General features: G+C 40.9%; 1 protein-coding gene across 4 annotated transcripts in view; it reads right to left on the reverse strand.

Annotated features, from left to right (window-relative positions):
• Window positions 1-19,820, reverse strand: part of SPATS2 (spermatogenesis associated serine rich 2) — a 160,987-nt gene that overhangs the window by 103,966 nt on the left and 37,201 nt on the right. For 2 of the 4 annotated variants that reach the window (XM_063786715.1, XM_063786716.1), the window contains one exon: window positions 17,684-17,776. The exons of the other annotated variants lie outside the window; for them this stretch is intronic. The gene's annotated coding sequence lies outside the window, so the exon portion shown is untranslated. The remainder of the gene's footprint in view (window positions 1-17,683; window positions 17,777-19,820) is intronic. 4 annotated transcript variants of the gene reach the window in all.

Consider the following 19,820-nt stretch of genomic DNA (forward strand, 5'->3'; position numbering starts at 1 on the left):
TTTGTTTGTTTGTTTTGAGACAGAGTCCCGTTCTGTTGCCCAGGCTGGAGTGCAGTGGCAGGATCTCAGCTCACTGCAACCTCCACCTCTCGGGTTCAAGTGATTCTCCTGCCTCAGCCTCCCGAGCAGCTGGGATTACAGGTGCATACCACCATGCCTGGCTAATTTTTGTATTTTTAGTAGAAATGGGGTTTTGCCATGTTGGCCAGGCTGGTCTCAAACTCCTAACCTCAAGTGATTTGCCCGCCTTGGCCTCCCAAAGTGCTGAGATTACAGGAGTGAGCCACTGCGCCTGGTCTGAGTTCTCTTAATAGAAAAAACAAGAGATTTTTACTAATAAATTTGCCCTCAGAGTTAAACTTTTCTCCGTAACATAATACTTAAAATGCCTTCCCTGACTCGGATATAAATCATAGGTTTCTCAGAAAAAAACAATAAAATTCATGTTACACAACAACATCCATTTAGGTGAATTTGGGTACGACAGTTACTTACAGGGTTTCTTTAAATCCATTGATTGAAAGCATCAGAGGACTCTCAGTGATAGAACTTTAAACTTTCTCATTTCATTCATTATTCAACTAATATTCATTGAATGCTTACAATTTTCTAAGCTTTGTGAGAGTTTGGGTGGGAGGATGATGCTCTTTCAGTTTCATGGAAGAATTATGGTATATCAGAATGCAAGGAGGCTTCAATATGAGAGCAGGTTGTGGAAAAGTGGGGACCAAGCCACTTAACTATTCAACTGTTTGACAATAAAGGGATTTTAAAAAATAGAGTATTAGGCCAGGCGCGGTGGCTCACGCCCGTAATCCTAGCACTGTGGGAGATCAAGGCAGGAGGATCACTTGGGGTCAGGAGTTCGAGACCAGCCTGGCCAACATGGGGAAACCCTGTCTCTACTAAAACTACAAAAATTATCTGGTGTGGTGGTGCGTGCCTGTAGTCCTGGCTACTCGGGAAGCTGAGGCAGGAGAATTGCTTGAACCCATGAGGCAGACACTGCAGTGAGCCGAGATCGCACCACTGCACTCCAGCCTGGGCAACAGAGACTTCATCTCAAAAAACAAAAACAAAAACAGTATTAACCAGAGTGCTAGCAAGGCAAAGCAAAAGGGGTTTTCCCCCAAATAGGGAAGACTTTTTTCTTTGAAAAGGGATGAGGACATAAAACATAAAACAGAGAAAGGTAATACTTATTGGAGTAGAAAATAAGGGAGGAGCAACATACAAAGGTAATCAAAGACCAAATTAATCTTACATTCACATATTCACAGTCAATTAAAAAAATTTTTTTTTTTTTGAAATAGGGTCTGGTTCTGTTTCCCAGGCTGGAGTGCTGTGGCACGGTCTTGGCTCACTGTAACCTCCATCTCCTGGGCTCAAACGATTCTCCTACCTAAGCCTCCTGAGTAGCTGGGAATACAAGCACACGCCACCACATGCAGCTAGTTTTTGTATCTTTTGTAGAGATGGGGTTTCACAATGTTGCCTTGCGCAGGCTGATCTCGAACTCCGGAGCTCAAGTTCAAGCGGTCTGCCCATCTTGGCCTCCCAAAGTGCTGGGATTACAGGCGTGAGCCACCATGCCAACCCTAATCTTTATTTAATGCTTACTATAGGCCAGGAACTACACTAATAATGCAATTTTATATGCATTATCAAAAATCTTCACAAAAACTCTGTTAGGTAAAAGAAACATACTTCTGAAACAAACAAAAAGACAAAAATAACTAGAGGGAAGATTAAGGAGGTAATACCAAATGACTCCAACTTTTTAGTTATGGAAACAGAAGGAAAAAAAGCAGGAAGGCTTGAGGGCTTGAGAGGAACAGATAAGAAACTAACATTTACTGCCTACTATGTGCCAGCCACTGTAACATCCATTACATACATGTCATGTAATTCTGTGAAGTACTTATCATTCATTTAACTGAAGAACTTGAGGTTTGCGAGTTTCCCAAGAACAAAGAGCTGGTAAGTGGTGAGGTGGTGATTCAAACCTAGCTCCATGAAACTACAAATTATATTTCTTTCTGCTATATCAACATCAGGAATGTGCTAGAGAATAAATATGAGATGAATAAAAAGATCATAAAGCAGCAAAGGCCCAGTTAAAATCACACAGCATGAAATTAGAGCAGATAATGCCAAATCTGTGCCCTCTGCTCCCTGAGTTCAACCACCCAGGTAAAAAGCATTTAACATTAGGAAGTTGCCTGAATTGCAACGAATTTATATGTACATTTAAGGACTAATATAGGGCAGAAGAGTTTTACCTCCCTTCCAATTATCATTATTGTTCTTTACAAAAATGAACACCTACAAAATATTAGGCACTGGATAGGCTTACAGGACTTGCTACCCAAATATTTGAAGCTACAGTTTAGGTAGCTGTACATAGTCCAAATTCAACACTAATCTGAGGAAGTATCTAATGTCAATCAAAATATCAGAAAATATCCACCTAAGAGTAACTTTTCTTTGTTTTCAAAACTGACTTTATTTAAATGAATAGGCCCTAAAACTAACAGACACTGAATTATTGTCAAAAATCATAACACAGATCTGTTTACTTCACCTTTTTATGATGTAGGGGAAAACCTTTTAGACTTTAAAATGGACCAGAATTAGGCATCTTCGATGGAAACTAGGCATTGCATAATGTGTACCCTTCCTAGTTATCTGATTCTATGGGATTTGTATTGCTCATGGTCTTTGAGCTATTTTACAACTGTAAATTGTAGATAAGTGGTAGCAGTGCAAAGGTTGTTGTTTTTTTTTTTTTTTTTTTTTTTTTTGAGACAAAGTCTTGCTCTGTTGCCCAGGCTGGAGTGAGTGGTGTGATCTCCACTCACCACAACCTCTGCCTCCCAGGTTCAAGAGATTCTCCTGCCTCAGCCTCCCATGTAGCTGGGATTACAGGCGTGCGCCACCATGCCCAGCTAATTTTTGTATTTTTAGTAGAGACGGGCTTTTGCTATGTTGGCCAGGCTGGTCTTGAACTCCTGACCTCATGATCCGCCCGCCTCGGCCTCCCAAAGTGCTGGGATTATAGGCGTTAGCCACCGCACCCGGCCAACGCAAAGAATTTTTACGTATACACGTGCAAATAAATTCTATCCAGTGTAAGGGGCAACAATTTTTCCTGGTGGAAGAAGCCAGTTTTGGATTGGTCTGTAAATTAATTTCAAGCATTCTTTTTTCCTTTTGAGTCAGGGTCTCATTCTGTGGCCCAGGCTTGTGTGCAGTGGTACAATTACAGCTTGCTGCAGCCTTTAATTCCTGAGTTCAAGTAATCCTCCCATCTCAGCCTCCGGAGTAGCTGGGACTACAAGAATGCACCTGGCTAATTTTGTTTTTAATTATTATTTCTTTGTAGAGACAGAGTTTCACTAGGCTGATCCTGAACTCCTGGCCTCAAGTGATCATTTCACTTCGGCCTCCCAAGTGTTAGGATTATGGGTGTGAGCCACCGCGCCTACCAAATGTTAAGCATTCTTGATCCTATGTATGTGTGGTACTTTGAATTGTCCTTTGAACCATTTTAACTTCTTACTGGTTCTTTAATTAATATATTAAATAACATCTTTTACATGTGTTCATTTTATTTATTTATTTTTATTTTTATTTTTTGAGATGGGGTCTTGCCCCGTCACCGAGGCTGGAGTGCAGTGGCTCACTGCAACCTCCGCCTCCCAGGTTCAAGCGATTCTCCTGCCTCAGCCTCCCAAGTAGCTGAGACTACAGGTGCATGCCACCATGCCTGGCTAATTTTTGTATTTTTAGGAGAAATGGGGTTTCCCCATGTTGGCCAGGCTTGTCTCAAACTCCTCACCTCAGGTGGTCTGCCGGCCTCGGCCTCCCAAATTGCTGGGATTACAGGCGTGAGCCACTGTACCCAGGCCTCACTTTATACTTGTATGAAAATCAAGATTTTTGCCTGTTTTTTTATCCCTTAACAATAAATATAACATGTGGTAGATAACCTGGAAAATAAAAAAATTTTAATGCAAAAGCTCAAAGCTCAAGGGAAAGAAACATCCTTTTCTACCCATCTACGTGTTTAAGGAAGACCAAACAAAACTTGTGCCTTGTCTCTTCTCAGTTCCAAAATTTTAGGACTCTAAGAAGCATAGCCATTGTTGAAGTTGGTCATTCATCAAAGAGTCCATAACTCACAAAAGAATTGTTTGAAATGGTATTTCCAGCTGCTTTTCCTTGATGCATAGCGTAAATAAAGGACTGTCTCAAGAACAGAAGCTTCATGATTTCAGAAATGCTTTGAATCTTTTCTCTGAACTACTTTTGTTAATTGCACCAATAAAACAGACAGTATGTTTTCATAATGAACTAAAAATCTACATTTGACAAATGCCTTTTCTGATCCAAAATACTCATGCCAGTCCACATCTGTACAATCATAAGAATGTTAAATATATCTGCTGCTTTCAAAATAATAGCTGTCTTCTACTAGTATATGTCATATGAAAGGATAGAATAAGCAAATATTTTTTAACAAACTCACTGGATTCTAATATTCACACAAAGTTTAAAGAAGCCCAAACCAGAAATCAATGTACAAACTAAACATTAAATCAACAACATATTTTAAATTCATTAATACAGAAAGGAAAGGGTATATCAATGCTCAGATCTTCTGGCTAAGCCCCAAATTTAAAAATATCTCTAATACCACTAGTCTCTATGGAATTACTGGTTTCACAAAGCAGCTTTTTTCCTCACATAGGATCAAACTAATCCACTGGCAGTCTCTGGAAAGAAGCAGTAAAATCAAGTTGTACCAAAAATCTTTATACTTAGCATTCATTCAAAGCCTTCCAAACCACTCCCAGGCTTGTAACATGTCAGAAAAATATTGCTTTAGCAAGTAATTATTTTGCCCAAAAATGAACAGAGCAATTTAGATTGGAAATAATTTGCTATCCATGTCATTCATAAATCCATGCTACTATACTGTAAGTCTTAAAATGAATGCATAATGCATGCAGCATATCATGCATTAAATATTCTAAAAGATAAGTTTTCATTTAGCTGAAATTAGTTAAGTAATACTAGGAGACTTAAAAGCATAAAAAGTTAACTCTTTCTTCTCCCCACCCCTACTCCCTCCAAACCACTCAGGAACCTTGGGAGGGGAACAGGAGTATGTGTCAGGTGGAGGGAAAAAGAATGCAGATAAAACAAACAAGACAAATGAAAAGGTATAGAATGTTAATCCCAAAACTTCTGCCAAATTACAACTGAAGTTAAGGAACTGTAGTGAAGTCTTCTGATTTACACTAGTTCAAGATCTGAAAGTACCTATTGTCTGCCTTCCTATAATGTAACTCATTTCAAAACTTTGTTTTCTGATTCTTCTCATGGTTCTTATAGCACTACAAATTAGCATGTGTTTGCAGGAATTCTACCAAAGCTTTGTAAAAGTATTTTTCAAATACCAAGTAAAAGTAATTTAGTCGGCTGGCCACAGTGGCTCACATCTGTAATCCCAACACTTTGGGAGGCTGAGGTAGATGGATCACTTGAGGCCAGGAGTTTAAGACCAGCCTGGGCAACATAGTGAGACCTGTCTCTACAAAAAATAAAAATAAAAAATTAGGCCAGGTGTGGTGGCTCATGCCTGCAATCCCAGCACTTTTGGCAGGCTGAGGGAGGCGGATAACCTGAGGTCAGGAGTATGAGACCAGCCTGCCCAACATGGCGAAACCCCGTCTCTACTAAAAATACACACATTAGCTGGGCGTGGTGGCAGGCACCTGTAATCCCAGCTACTAGGGAGGCTAAGACCAGAGAATCCCTTGAACCTGGGAGGCGGCGATTGCAGTCAGCCGAGATCACGCCATTGCACTCCAGCCTGGGTGACAAGAGCAGAACTCTGTCTCAAAAAAATAAAATTAAATTAAATTAAAATTAAAAATTAGCCAGGCATGGTGGCACACACCTGTAGTCCTAGCTACTCAGGAGGCTGAGGCAGGAGGATCCCTTGAGTGCAGGAAGTTGAGGCTGCAGTGAGCCATGATTGCACCACTGCACTCTGGCCTATGCAACAGAGTGAGACCCTGCCTCAAAAAAAAAAAAAAAAAAAAAAAAAAAACAGTCATTTAAAATGAAAGCTACACAGTGAAACCCCACCTCTACAAAAAAAACATAAAAATTAGCCCGGCATGGTGGCATGCGCCTGTAGTCTCAGCTACTCAGGAGGCTGAAGTGGGAGGATGGCATAAGCTGGGAGGTGGAGGTTGCAGTGAGCCAAAAATCACGCCACTGCACTACTGCCTGGGCAACAGAACAAGACGTGGTCTCTAAATACATAAACACATACATGCTAATACACTTTTTCCCTCTACCCCAAATTCAACAATGTACAGATCTGGATACCAAGAAAAATAAAACAGGTTAATGATTACATTCAGGCATTTCTTCTTCCCAGAAGTGTTGTAATATGGCAGACAGCTATTTCTGCAACAACTTTCTATTTGCTAGGCTATTGTCTTCTTTTAGGTCATCAGAGAAGATGGGTTGAATCTCTCAAGATGTACAAACCCAGAAAGATAAAGAAACAGCAAAACAGGAAGAAGAAAACAAAATGGAAACAACACAAAACACAATAGCCTCTACAAACACATATCATAAATCACCTTTTCTGAATATTTTACCTCCAGAGCCAGATCACTACATAAGGTGAGCAAAGCCTTATCAGACAGGGTCAGGCAGTAGAGTAGTTCTACAGACAGTGCCCTAATGCTGTTCAAAGACTCTTCTAACCTGCTTTACAGTCTCTACATTCTAAATTATCTCCATCACCTAACCCCTTTTCAAAATTTCCCTTAGGAGTATCCCTACAAGAATTAAGAAAGCTAGCTAAACTAATTCAACTGAAAGTGTGAATGACAAACAGGCACATATATTCTTTAACCCTTGCAAAGATGTTACTTATGGATTCAAGCTAATCCTTAAATGGTAAAAATTTTAATACAGAGATTTTAATTTCTTTTTGTTTCCTCTTTTGAGAGAGAAGCATCATTAAGCCTACTCTGATACAAAAGGAAAAGAGAGGAAATCAAATGTCAGTCCAAAGTTCCCAGGTCCTGTCCCTACTGAAGAAAAGAGGTTTTCATTACTGGGAAGTCTTCTTCCACAGCTCTTGACAAACCAGTTCTTGAACATTTAAAAGAAGAGAGGCCATCTTTCATCTCCCTGCCTAGTGAAAAAGGGAAGAGAAAAGCCTGACACGTTGTCTAGCTTCCAAAACTTGTTGATAGGTATATATGTGGGGTGTCTGGAGTTTTAAAATACGTTTGCAAATTCTTTCATCCTTCTCCCATCAGAAGGTAGAGTCTCATTCTTCTCCCCATGAAGGGAATGCAACAGAAGGGGCACTGAGCAACCTCAGAAGCTAGGTCATAAAGGTGATAAAGGCCAGGCACAGTGGCTCACGCCTGTAATCCCAACACTTTGGGAAGCTGAGGTGGGCAAATCATTTGAGGTCAGGGGTTCGTGACCAGCCTGGCCAACATGGTGAAACCCCACCTCTACTAAAAATTCAAAAAAATTAGTCGGGCGTGGTCATGGGTGCCTGTAATCCCAGTGGGAGGCGGAGGCAGGAGAACTGCTTGAACCCAGGAGGCGGAGGTTGCAGTGAGCTGAGATCAAGCCACTGCACTCCAGCCTGGGCGACTGAACGAGACTCCATCTCAAAATAAAATAAAATAAAATAAAATAAAATAAAATAAAATAAAAAGGTGATAAAACTTCGGCCAGGTGCTCTCTCAGGCAACTTCAAAGTCCAAGTCACCATATAAGATACCCAGTAAGCCTCACAGGGTTAGAGAGATGTCTGGAAACACCAGCTGTTAAGGCTTCCCAGCCCAGCCACCTCATATGAATGAGGAACCCTCTGAGATAATGACTCCAGGCCCAGCTACCATCTATCTCCAACTGCATAAGAGACGCTGGTGAGGAAGGCTTCTAAGTGATTCCAACCCCAGCTATGACCTGACTGCACCTTCAAGAGAAACCCTAAAAAAGATCTGCCTAGCCAAGCCCAAACATCAGAACCATAAAAGATAAAACGGAGTTTTGTTTTACACTGCTAAATTTGGGATGTGTGTTACACAGCAATAGATAACCAAAACAGATTTTGGTACAGGGAGTAGATTTTTTTGTTCTGCCATTAAAAAAAAAAAAAAAAAAAAAAGTAAAATGTTTGGTCTTAACACTGAGCAGCAAAGGAAAGCAAAAAGGGCCTTGAGAGTGTAAGCCAAGGCCTGCAGGGTCTTGAGAAAAATGTTAACAAAGGCCTCAAGGAGGCTGTCGTAAAGACTTAAAACAGAGATGAGCAAACTACAGTCTGTAGGTGAAATTCAACCTGCTGCCTGTTTTTGTAAATAAAGTTTTATTGGAACACAGCCATACCTATTAGTTTACATATTGTCTAAGTATGCCAGAGATCATATGGCCCAAAAAGCCTAAAATATTTACTATCTGGCCCTTTACAGAAAAAGGTTGCAGGCCCCTGGCTTAAAAGTAAATGCAAAAAGCGTTATCGGAAGCTGAAGAATTTTATTGGGTAACCACAGAAAACTTTAGCAAAGCTGTCATCTGCAGTAATGTGAAAAACAGAAAATATAATTAATGAAGTGACAGACTAGATAAGGAGATTTCCAGGTAGAATATCAAGTATCAACTGGTTTCTTTTAGCTGTGTATAAGAAAGTACAGATAGAGAGAGATAAGCTCCAGAAGAAATTATACAATTTCCAAGCAGTATATAGAATATAAGGAGCAATGAGTTGCTAGGTCCAAAAATTAAACTGTTTCTTATTCCCAGCCTTCCCATATAGCAAACATTTCTCAAATTAAGAAATGTCCCAGACCAGGCACAGTGACTCATGCCTGTAATCCCAGCACTTTGGGAGGCCGAGGTGGGTGGATCACCTGAGGTCAGGAGTTTGAGACCAGCCTGACCAATATGGTGAAACCCCATCTCTGCTAAAAATACAAAATTAGCCTGTAATCCCAGCACTTTGGGAGGCTGAGGGGGGCAGATCAGGTGGTCAGGAGTTCGAGACCAGCCTGCCCAATATGGTGAAACCCCATCTCTACTAAAAAAATACAAAAATTAGCTGGGCGTGGTGGCACATGCCTCTACTTGGGAGGCTGAGGCAGGAGAATCGCTTGAATGCGGGAGGCAGAGGTTGCAGTGAGCCGAGATCCCGCCACTGCACTCCAGCCTGGGCAACATGAGTTAAACTCTGTCTCAAAAAAAAAAAAGAAAGAAAAAGAAAAAGAAAAAAGAAAAAGAAAGAAATGCTCCCTGGGCTAGGCACAGTGGCTCATGCCTAAAATCCCAGCACTTTGTGGGGCCAAGGTAGGAGGATCGCTTGAGGCCAGGAGTTCAAGACCAGCCTGGGCAACATAGTGAGACTCTGTCTCTACCAAAAATTTAAAAATTAGCCAGGCATGTGCCTGCCTATAGTCCTGGCTACTCAGGAGGCTGAGGTGGGAGGGTCATGAGCTAAGGAGTTCAAGGCTGCAGTGAGCTATGATCACACCACTGCACTCCAGCCTTTGAGACAGAGCAAGAACCTGTCTCAAAAAAATAAAAAAATAAAAAAGCCTTCTGGGCAAAGATCAAATCCAAAGCAGACCAGGGAAAATTGGCATGAAGATTAAAACTTTATTTAGACCAAGAGTCAGCAAACATTTTCTGCAAAGGACCAGATAAATATTTTAGGCTGAGGGCCATATACAGTCTCTGTTGAATTTTTTTTTTAACCCTTTGAAAATATAAAAACAAGTCTTAGTTCGATGGCCTTTGCCTACTCCTAGTTCAGATGTCAAAGACATTTAAGGTGGTACCTCATAGATTGTTTCAAACAAAAGGCCTTCTAAGAATTCTAAAGGTGTTGTCCCACAAAAGCCATATAGGAAACCTAAGCTCTATATGTTCTATCAATGTGCAAGTGTGGCTTTTATCTAATACATTAAAACTCCCTTCCCAGAAGAGTCACAGAAAATCTACTAAGTTTTAAAGAGAATTTTATGTTCAGAAACACTGTCATCTTGGACTAAAAGGGACAGAGACCATACAAAACGAAAAGAGGCTTCTGGACACCCAAACTTCTATAGGCAGGAAAGAAGCCAAGAAAAGTACTCTATTGCAACACAGTACATTTTATGGAAAAGGAAGAATTCAAAAGGCAGACCAAGAGCTATGGAGGATCATTCCTAGGCAGTAGGGCTGATCCCTCCAATAATGTTACAGAACTGGTAATACATGCCTGCTTGGATTTCAGAATTGCTGTGGACCCATGACTGTGTTCCTCCCATTTTTCTGTATTTTTGAACAGGAGTGAATACAGTGGTTATCTTCTGCCTGTCCAATGTTGCATACTGGGTAGGCTGGGAATGGGGGGAGATGCCCTGTCTGTTTAGTTCACAGGTCTTCAGAGTGAAAGCAATGGTAGTCAAAGAGCTACACCCAAGGAACCATATCTGAGTAGCCTTATTTATACCTGGATCTGATTTAGAAAGCAAGATCCTGGACCTCAAACCTGAGACTAATGCTGAAATGTATTAGGCGAGATTCTGGGGGCCTTGAGAAGGGGTGAGTGTATTCTGTAAGTGGGAGGAATGAAAATAATTTGTGACCAGAGAGCAGACTGAAGTACCCTTGGAATATGACATGTTGGCAAGATAGGGTGGCTCACACCTATAATCCCAGTACTTTGAGAGGCTGAGGCAGGAGGATCACTTGAACCCAGGAGTTCCAGGACAGCCTGAGCTACACAGCAAGACCCTGTCTCTACGGGGAAAAAAAATAAAATTAAATTAAAATTAAAAAGTTACAGTAGTCTGGCTACCATAAAGTCCCTATGCTGGAGTGACTACACGAAAATAGAGAGAGATGTCCAAGGCGCCATAGCTGTTCCATCCCCTGCCTATTTGAACTTCCCTGCTCCTGTCAGATATGTAAGTACAGAAGGAAGCCATCAACATATCTCTAGGCTCAGTCACCATCTGACTACAACTACATGACAGAACTTGAGCAAGAACCACTTAGCTGAGCCCAGTCAACCCCCAAAACCATGAGGGTTTTATGCACTAAGTTTGGAGTTGTTTTGTTCCTTACTAAGGAACAAAACAACTGTTTAACAACGTGTCTGGAGACCCCAGCCTAAGACTCGGGAAGTTCAAACTTAGCCTGCCTTTCTATATTACCAATCAAGTAACATCAAATACTAGCTTTATGCTTACTCAGTTCCTTCTTCTTTCCCCAGCTGAAATGTTTAATTTGACCATGGCAAAAGATATTTTTATAATTGTTTTAACATTTATCCAATTACAATGTGACAAAATCATTAGAAGTTTCAAGATTTATGCCAATCTAACTTTAAATATTATTTGAATCTAACTTTAAATATTATTATCTAACTTCAAATACTATTTGAATTTTTTTTTTTTTTAGAATGAGCGTCTCACTCTGTTGCCCAGGCTGTAGTAGTACAGTGTGTTGTGATCATGGCTCACTGAAGTCTCAAACTCCTGGCTTCAAGCGATCCTCCTACCTCAGCCTCCCTAAGTGCTGGGATTACAGGAATGAGCCACCATGCCCAACCTGAAACAACTTCTAATTATTTACACACACAGATAATCAATGGTTTACTGCCTACTAACATTTATTTTACAATTATTTTTTAAATTATTAGGTAATTTAACCGGGCACAGTAGCTCACGCCTGTAATCCCAGCACTTTGGGAGGCCAAGGCAGGCCGATCACCTGAGGTCAGGAGTCAGGAGTTTAAGACCAGCCTGGCCAACATGGTAAAACCCTGCCTCTACTAAAAACACAAAAATTAGCTGGGCATGGTGGCGCACACCTATAATCCCAGCTACTCGGGAGGCTGAGGCAGGAAAATCGCTTGAACCCAGGAGGCAGAGGTTGCAGTGAGCCAAGACGGCGCCACTGCATTCCAGCCTAGGCGACAGAGAGAGAATCCATCTCAAAAATAAAATAAAATAAATTATTAGGTAATTTGAGACTGATGGTCATGCTATCTCCTCTGCAATATAACACTAATTTATAGTGTTTTAAAATGCAGTTGTATCTGCAGAACTAAAATAATCATCACTAACATATAATAACCACTATTTCTAAGGCCTCGTCATCTTTAAATCCTGTAAGTTTGGAAAAAATAAACCTTTTGCATTTGAAGATATACAATTCGATGTGTTTTAGATCACTGGCAGGGAATTTAATGTTCTAGCTCTCTTAGAAGAAAAAAATGGAATTTGATTTTCACATATTATAAACATGGTTAAGCCCAACTTCTGTAGAGAAACTAAAACAGCTGAGCCAAGAACTAATAGGCCCCAGCAGAATGGCAGAAGGTACTGTGAAAGAAGAATAGCAAGGAGGCCTGAGGTCAAGGTAACCTACCTCTGAAAGAAAAATTACTTTCTCCATTGTGTGAGCACTTCCAACTAGACACATCCTAAATTATTTAGCAGTGGTTTAATTAACCTTTTTTCCCTTTTTCCTAGACTGTCAAATGCTTGATTTTTTAAGCAAGTACCAAGAGGAAAAAATCAAATATAATCCTAATTAGTTTGAGAAGAAATTTTAAAGAATAAAGTATGTATTCTGCTTTAGATATGATTCTTTGAATATTGAGTCATGCAGATACCCAAGTCTACTCTATGAAGAAAACTATTTTAATAAGCTTTTCTTTTTTGGGGGGGACCAAAAATATTTATTTACTCGTGGTAGATTATGGCACATAATGCTTCATTTCACATTTCAATCAAGTCTCTTCACATAGTCTCAGTAAAACATGCATATTCATCAAGATAAGCTAGTATTTGAGTTATGGAGGCTTGGAAGTCCAAGTTGAGGGGGCACATCCGGTGGGAGCCTTCTTGCTGGTGTGTTCTCTTTGATGTGTCCTGAGATGACCAAGGGCATTACATGGCAAGAGGACTGAGTATGCTAACAACAATAAACTTTTCTATTACTACATTAGATGGGAAACTAAAAGGAAAGAGAAGGTCAACATGCAAACATCTATTTAACCCATAATGTGGCTGATTTTAAATATCAGTATGGGCTCTGGCTCCTGATAGCAGAGTCATCCCATCCAAGGGGAGAGAAAAGGTTTTCGCTTGCCCACAGGGCAAAAGTTTAGGCCCTATACAAATTTTGAAATAAGTAAATGTCACCTCCCACAGAGAACCCACAACTACCTAATTCCTCCTTCCTCATTCAAAACTTCTTCTATAAAACTAAAAGTGTCAGGAACACACTAAAACTCACTGAACTCAGTCACATTAAAGAATAGATATTTGATAGCACCTAACCCTCCCATGAGAGAAAAGATTATAAACTAAATATAATATAGTGGAGAAAATGCTGGTTTCCAAAAAAAAAAAAAAAAATTCCTTTTAAGCTCTACATCAAAGAGATATGGGTGTTTTGCTTACCACTATATTCCCCAGCATCTAACAGAGGAATAAACGTATCAGTGAGCACTCAAAACTTTGCATAAATGAATAGATGGTCTGCTTTTATCTCTTATGTAAGAAACTTGCACTCTAGTTACAGTCTATCAGTAACTAGCTATGTAACTTTGGACAAGTTTCTTGATTTCTCAAGCTTTAGTTTCCATTATACAACACAAAATGAGGTCAGGTAGAAGTTGGGGAGAAAAATTAGATAGTAAGTATGATGTGGGCAAGGATCCTCTCTGTCTTACTCATTCTGCATCCCAGTGCCTAACAAAGTGGCTAGGGTATATTCAACTTTTTTTCAGATACATGGTGTGCAGCCATTAAACATGTATAGAACAGGCTGGGCACGGTGGCTCACACCTGTAATACCAGTGCTTTGGCCAAGGTGGGCGGATCACTTGAGGTCAGGAGTTCGAGACCAGCATGGCCAACATGGTGAAACCCCGTCTCTACTAAAAATACAAAAATTAGCCAGGCATGGTGGCACACACCTATAATCCCAGCTACTCAGGAGGCTGAGGCAGGAGAATTGCTTGAGCCCGGGAGGCAGAGGCTGCAGTGAGCCAAGACTGCACCATTGCACTCCAGCCTGGGCGACAGAGCGAGACTCCATCTCAAAAACAACAACAACAAAAAAAACATGTATTGAACAAAACTTCTTCCAGCCCTGATTCTACAATTCTTCACCATTTGCTTAAATGATATTTGTTTTCTACACACACAGTATATACTCCAACAAGAAGATTTAAGATTCCTTCTCTACACTCAACTCAGCTATCAGTAAAGGTCTTTTAAAATTAAGATACGGCTGGGCCTGGTGGGTCATGCCTGTAATCCTACCACTTTAGGAGGCCAAGGCAGGTGGATCACTAGATGTCAGGAGTTCAAGAGCAGCCTGGCCAACAGGGTGAAACCCCATGTCTACTAAAAATACAAAAATTAGCCGGGTGTCATGGAGCATGCCTGTAATCCCAACTACTCGGGAGGCTGAGGCAGGAGAATCGCTTGAACCTGAGAGGCGGAGATTGCAGTTAGCTGACATTGCGCCACAGCACTCCAGCCTGGGCGACACAGGGAAGACTCCATCTGGGAGAGAAAAAAAAAAAAAAAAAAAAAAGGCTGGGCACAGTGGCTCACGCCTGTAATTCCAGCACTTTGGGAGGCCGAGGCAGTCAGGAGATTGAGACCATCCTGGCTAACACAGTGAAACCCCATCTCTACTAAAAATACAAAAAATTAGCCGGGCATGGTGGTGGGCACCTGTAGTCCCAACTACTCGGGAGGCTGAAGCAGGAGAATGGCGTGAACCCGGGAGGCGGAGCTTGCAGTGAGCCGAGATCGTGACACTGCACTCCAGCCTGGGTGACAGAGCGAGACTCTGTCTCAAAAAAACAAAACAAAAAACAACAACAAAAAAAACTTCTAAAATATTCTCCACCTCTCCACTTTGCATGATGGTGATACTATTTATCCTCTAAATGCAGCTTTTAAAAAGATAAGATTTGGATAGACAGGATGCCAGAAGCAGCACCATTTCCCAGATTCTTCACAGCTGGTTTTTTGCAGTTTGATTCTATGATGCTGCCTGAAACACCATTAGAAGTACCTGGAATATCAGGTTAATTCATTTGTAATCCAAAAATGTATTCAAATGTCAAATGTACTATTATTATTCCATCTGTCCAACCTTTAGCATAATTGACTGAAAGCTGTATGCATTCATTTAGGTTCATGATTTTCACAGGATGCAACCAACAACTACCATTTATTCATTATTTAGGACACTTTCGGTAGCATTATTACAGAAAATAACATGTAAAAGAATCTTGTGCCTTTAGAATACTATCATCTCTTGGCCAGGCGCGGTGGCTTACACCTGTAATCCCAGAACTCTGGGAAGCCGAGGTGGGTGGATCACCTGAGGTCAGGAGTTCGAGACCAGCCTGGCCAACATGGCGATACCCCGTCTCTACTAAAAATACAAAAATTAGCTGGGCCTGGTGTTGCGTGCCTGTAGTCTTGGCTATTCGGGAGGCTGAGGCAGGAGAATCACTTGAAGCCAGGAGGCGGAGATTGCAGTGAGCCAAGATTGCACCACTGCACTCCAGCCTGGGCGGCAGAGCAAGACTCTGTCTCAAAAAAAAAAAAAAAAAAAAAAAAGGCCAGGCACAGTGGCTCAAGCCTGTAATCTCAGCACTTTGGGAGGCCAAGGCAGGCGAATCACTTGAGGTCAGGATTTCAAGACCAGCCTGGCCAACATGGCAAAACCCTGTCTCTACTAAAAATACAAAAATTAGCCGGGCATGGTGGTAGGTGCTTGTAATCCCAGCTACTCGGGAGACTGAGGCAGGAGAATCGCTGGAGCCCAGGAGACGGAGGTTGCAGTGAGCCGAGATTGTGCCATTGCACTTCAGCCTGGGTGACAAGAGTGAGACTCTGTCTCAAAAAAAAAAAAAAAAAAAGAATACTATCATCTCCAAATTTAGGTGTGGCCTTCCAAAAGCGGGCATATCTCTGCTATCAGGTAGTAATGGCTAATACATTCAAGAACCTCAGCTTGAACAAAGTATTATGGCTGACATATTCCCAAATTATCCTTGATTTTAAAGTCTAATAACTAATAACTTTTTAGATATTAACTCATATAGCATTTTACAGTCTGTAACCTACCATTTAACACTGACATTGTTTTCATTCAATCAGTCGTCTGCTTTGTGTCAAACACTGTGCTAGCCAAGGAGTCCACAAACTCTGTCAAGGGCCACACAACAAACATTTTAGGCTTTGCTGGACATACGGTCTGTCACAATACTCAGCTCTGCTGTTGGCGGTGCAAAAGCTGCACTGACAATATGTTAATGAATGAGCATGGCTGTGTCCTAATTAAACTTTATTTACAAAGAGGCAGTAGGTCATTTTTGGCTTGGCAACCCCTGTCTTAGCCTATGGGGAGATAGCAATAAAACATTTTTTTAAATTAAAATTTGAATAAATAAAATACACACAGAGCCTATCAGATCCAGATAAGTGCTACAGAGAAAATGAAGCAGGGTAAAGGCGATAGAGAGCCAGGGCCTCACCAATATGGTGACATTTCAGCCTGACCCCTGAAGTAAGGAAGAGGAAAAGCCATGCTACCTGCATAGGAAAAGCATTCTAGGAGACGTAACAGCAAGCACAAATGTTCTGAAGAAGAAACAACCTGGCATCTTAGAAAAACAGCAAGGATGCCGCTGTGGCTAAAGAAACGTGAGCAGTGGAGAGTCATAGGAAATCAGGCCAGAGGAGTAAACTGAAGCCAGACTTTGTACAACCTTTTAGTCCACTGTCACAACTTTGGCTTTTACTCTAAAATGGAAAACCACTGGAAGATCTTGAGCAAAGGAGTGACAACCTCATTTGACTTAATTTTAAGAGGATCATTCTGGAGGTCTGTTGAGAAAAGACTACACAAAGACAAGGACAGAAAGAGAGAACTCAATCAGAAGACTAATGCAACAATCCAGGAAAGAGAGGACAGCAGTTTGAATCTGAGTGGTAGCAGTAGAGAGGGTGGTCAGATTCAGTATGTATTCTCAAAGTAAAACAAGATGAAATGTGATATGTAGAGAGAGGCATCAAGGATGATTCCAAGGTTTTTGTCCCAAGTAAATGGAAGGATAGTCTATTTACTGAAATGGGGATGACCATGAAAGAGGCGTGGAGACACATATGAAGTGTGAGATGCCTATTACATCCACTATTACACATGCACATAGAGATGTTAAGTGGCCAGTGGGATACACAAGTTTGGTGTTAATATTATTTTACATTATGATTGTTCCCAGTATATGTTTGCTCTCTCCAACTGTGTTATAAAATCCTTAAGAATAAGAACGCCTCACTTTCACTTCATTCACAGGTGATAGTATCAAGACGAATTCTTACTTTTTTTTTTTTTAACCAAATCTGCCTTGATCTTGGAACTCTTATTTTATACACAATTTTAATAGGGTTATAGTTCTAGTTCCTGAATCCACCAAAAGATAGAAGTAGCAAATTTAAAATAGTGGGGAAAAAGCAGCTATCACTGACCGCTGACAAAGGAGTAAACAGAAAAGAAAGCATAAAAAGCTGACAAAAACTAGGCTGGGTGTGGTGGCTCACACCTGTAATCCCAGCACTTTGGAAGGCCAAGGTGGGAGGATTGCTTGAAGCCAGGAGTTCAAAATCAGAGTAGGCACCATAGTGAGACTCCATCTCTACAAAAAGTAAAAAAAAAAATTAGTCAGGTATGGTGGTGCACATCTGCGGTCCCAGCTACTGGGGAGGCTGAAGTGGGAGGACCACTTGAGCTTGGGAGGTCAAGGCTACAGTAAGCTGTGATTGCACTACTGCACTCCAGCCTAGGTAACAGAGCAAGAGACCCTGTCTTTAAAAAAAAAAAAAAAAAAAAAGTTTACAAAAACTAGAAAGATCTAGCATTCCAAGATTATTTATTATTTACTATAGGTATTATACAAACAACTGTACATATATGTCAGTATCCTCCCGAATTCAAGCTATCCTCCTGCCTCAGCCTCCCAAGTAGCTGGGATTACCAGCATGCACCACCATGACTAGCTAATTTTTGTATTTTTAGTATAGACAGGGTTTCACCATGTTGGCCAGGCTGGTCTTGAACTCCTGACCTCAAGTGATCCACCCGCCTCGGCCTCCCAAACCAAAGGCATTGTTCTGACAGAACAAAATTTTTCCAAATATCTTTAGTTACATTTAATGTAATTTTCAAATGTCATGTTTTAAAGTATTGTTATTTAAAATGGAAGAAACTGTATGCAAAAGAGTAAATGTCAATTATCTGAAAAATTTATATATGTGTTATCCTCACAGGTTTGTTAGAAGGCAGATGAAATTATATACATGAAAGTCGTCTAATAAACATTTATTTGGACTCGCCCTGTACTAAAAATGGTAGATGTTTACGAAAAAGTAAGTTATCATTCAAGCTCAAGTCCCTCCTTTTTTTGAGACAGTCTCGCTCTGTCGCCCAGGCTGGAGTTAAGTGGTGTAATCTCGGCTCACTGCAACCTCGGCTAACTGCAACCTCTACCTCCCGGGTTCAAGTGATTCTCCTGCCTCAGCCTCCCAAGTAGCTGGGATTACAGGCATGGGTCACCACGCCCAGCTAATTTTTGTATTTTTAGTAAAGACGGGGTTTTGCCACATTGGCCAGGCTGTGTTTTAAACTCCTGACCTCAGGTGATCCACCCAACTGAGCCTCCCAAAGTGCTGCAAATTCAGGCGTGAGCCACGGTGCCCAGCCCAAGCTCAAGTCTCTTTTTGAGAGACGGACATATGAACAATTAATTATAACACAATGTGATCAGTAAAATGAATACAGATGTTGAATTCAGACATCTGGGTTTAAATTTTGACACTGTGTCAAAATTTAAGTGTGTAATTTTAGGCATGTTACCAACATCTCTGGAAATTATTAAAAAGATTATATATAAATATGTAAAGCATCTAGCAGGGTAGACTGCACATAGAAAATGAATGGTAGCTAATTATAATCCTCATACACACATGGTACAATGAAATAATAATGATGGGTTAAACCAGGTGCCACACTTTTTCTGTAAAGAGCAAGATACCAAATATTTTAGGCTTTGCAAGTCTGTATTGCAACCACTCCAATCTGCTGCTGCAGTGTGAAAGCAGCCATAGACAATACAAAAAAAAAAAAAAAATGAGCATGGTTGTGTTCCAACACAAGCTTTTTTCAGGGACACTGATATTTGAATTTAATATAATTTTCATGTGTCACAAAATATTCTTCTTTTTATTCTTTCAACCACTTAAAAGTATAAAAACCATTCTTAGCTTGCAGGCCATACAACAACAGGCAGCAGGCCAGATCTGACCTGTCCGTGAACAGTAGTTTACCAACCCCTGGTACATAGGAATGTTGGGGATGAAGACAGTGATCAGAACAGATGACTCTGTTCTCTGTTCCCCTGGGTAAAACAAGGTTTGGCAGTTGGAGGGGCAAAGACAGCATACCTGTGGCTGCTCGACACATAACTATTCTCCCCTATTCTCTTTGGCTAATTTCTGCTCATCTTTCAAGTCTCTATTTAAATATGACTACTCTAAGCAGGGCGCAGTGGCTCACGCCTATAATCCCAGCACTTTGGGAGGCCAAGGAAGGAGGATCACCTGAGGCCAGGAGCTGGAGATCAGCTTTGGCAACATAGCAAGACCCTGTCTTTACAAAAAATTAGCTGGGCATAGTGGCATGCA

The sequence above is a fragment of the Pan troglodytes genome, chromosome 10 (assembly GCF_028858775.2).
Source record: "Pan troglodytes isolate AG18354 chromosome 10, NHGRI_mPanTro3-v2.0_pri, whole genome shotgun sequence".
Lineage (NCBI taxonomy): Eukaryota > Metazoa > Chordata > Mammalia > Primates > Hominidae > Pan > Pan troglodytes.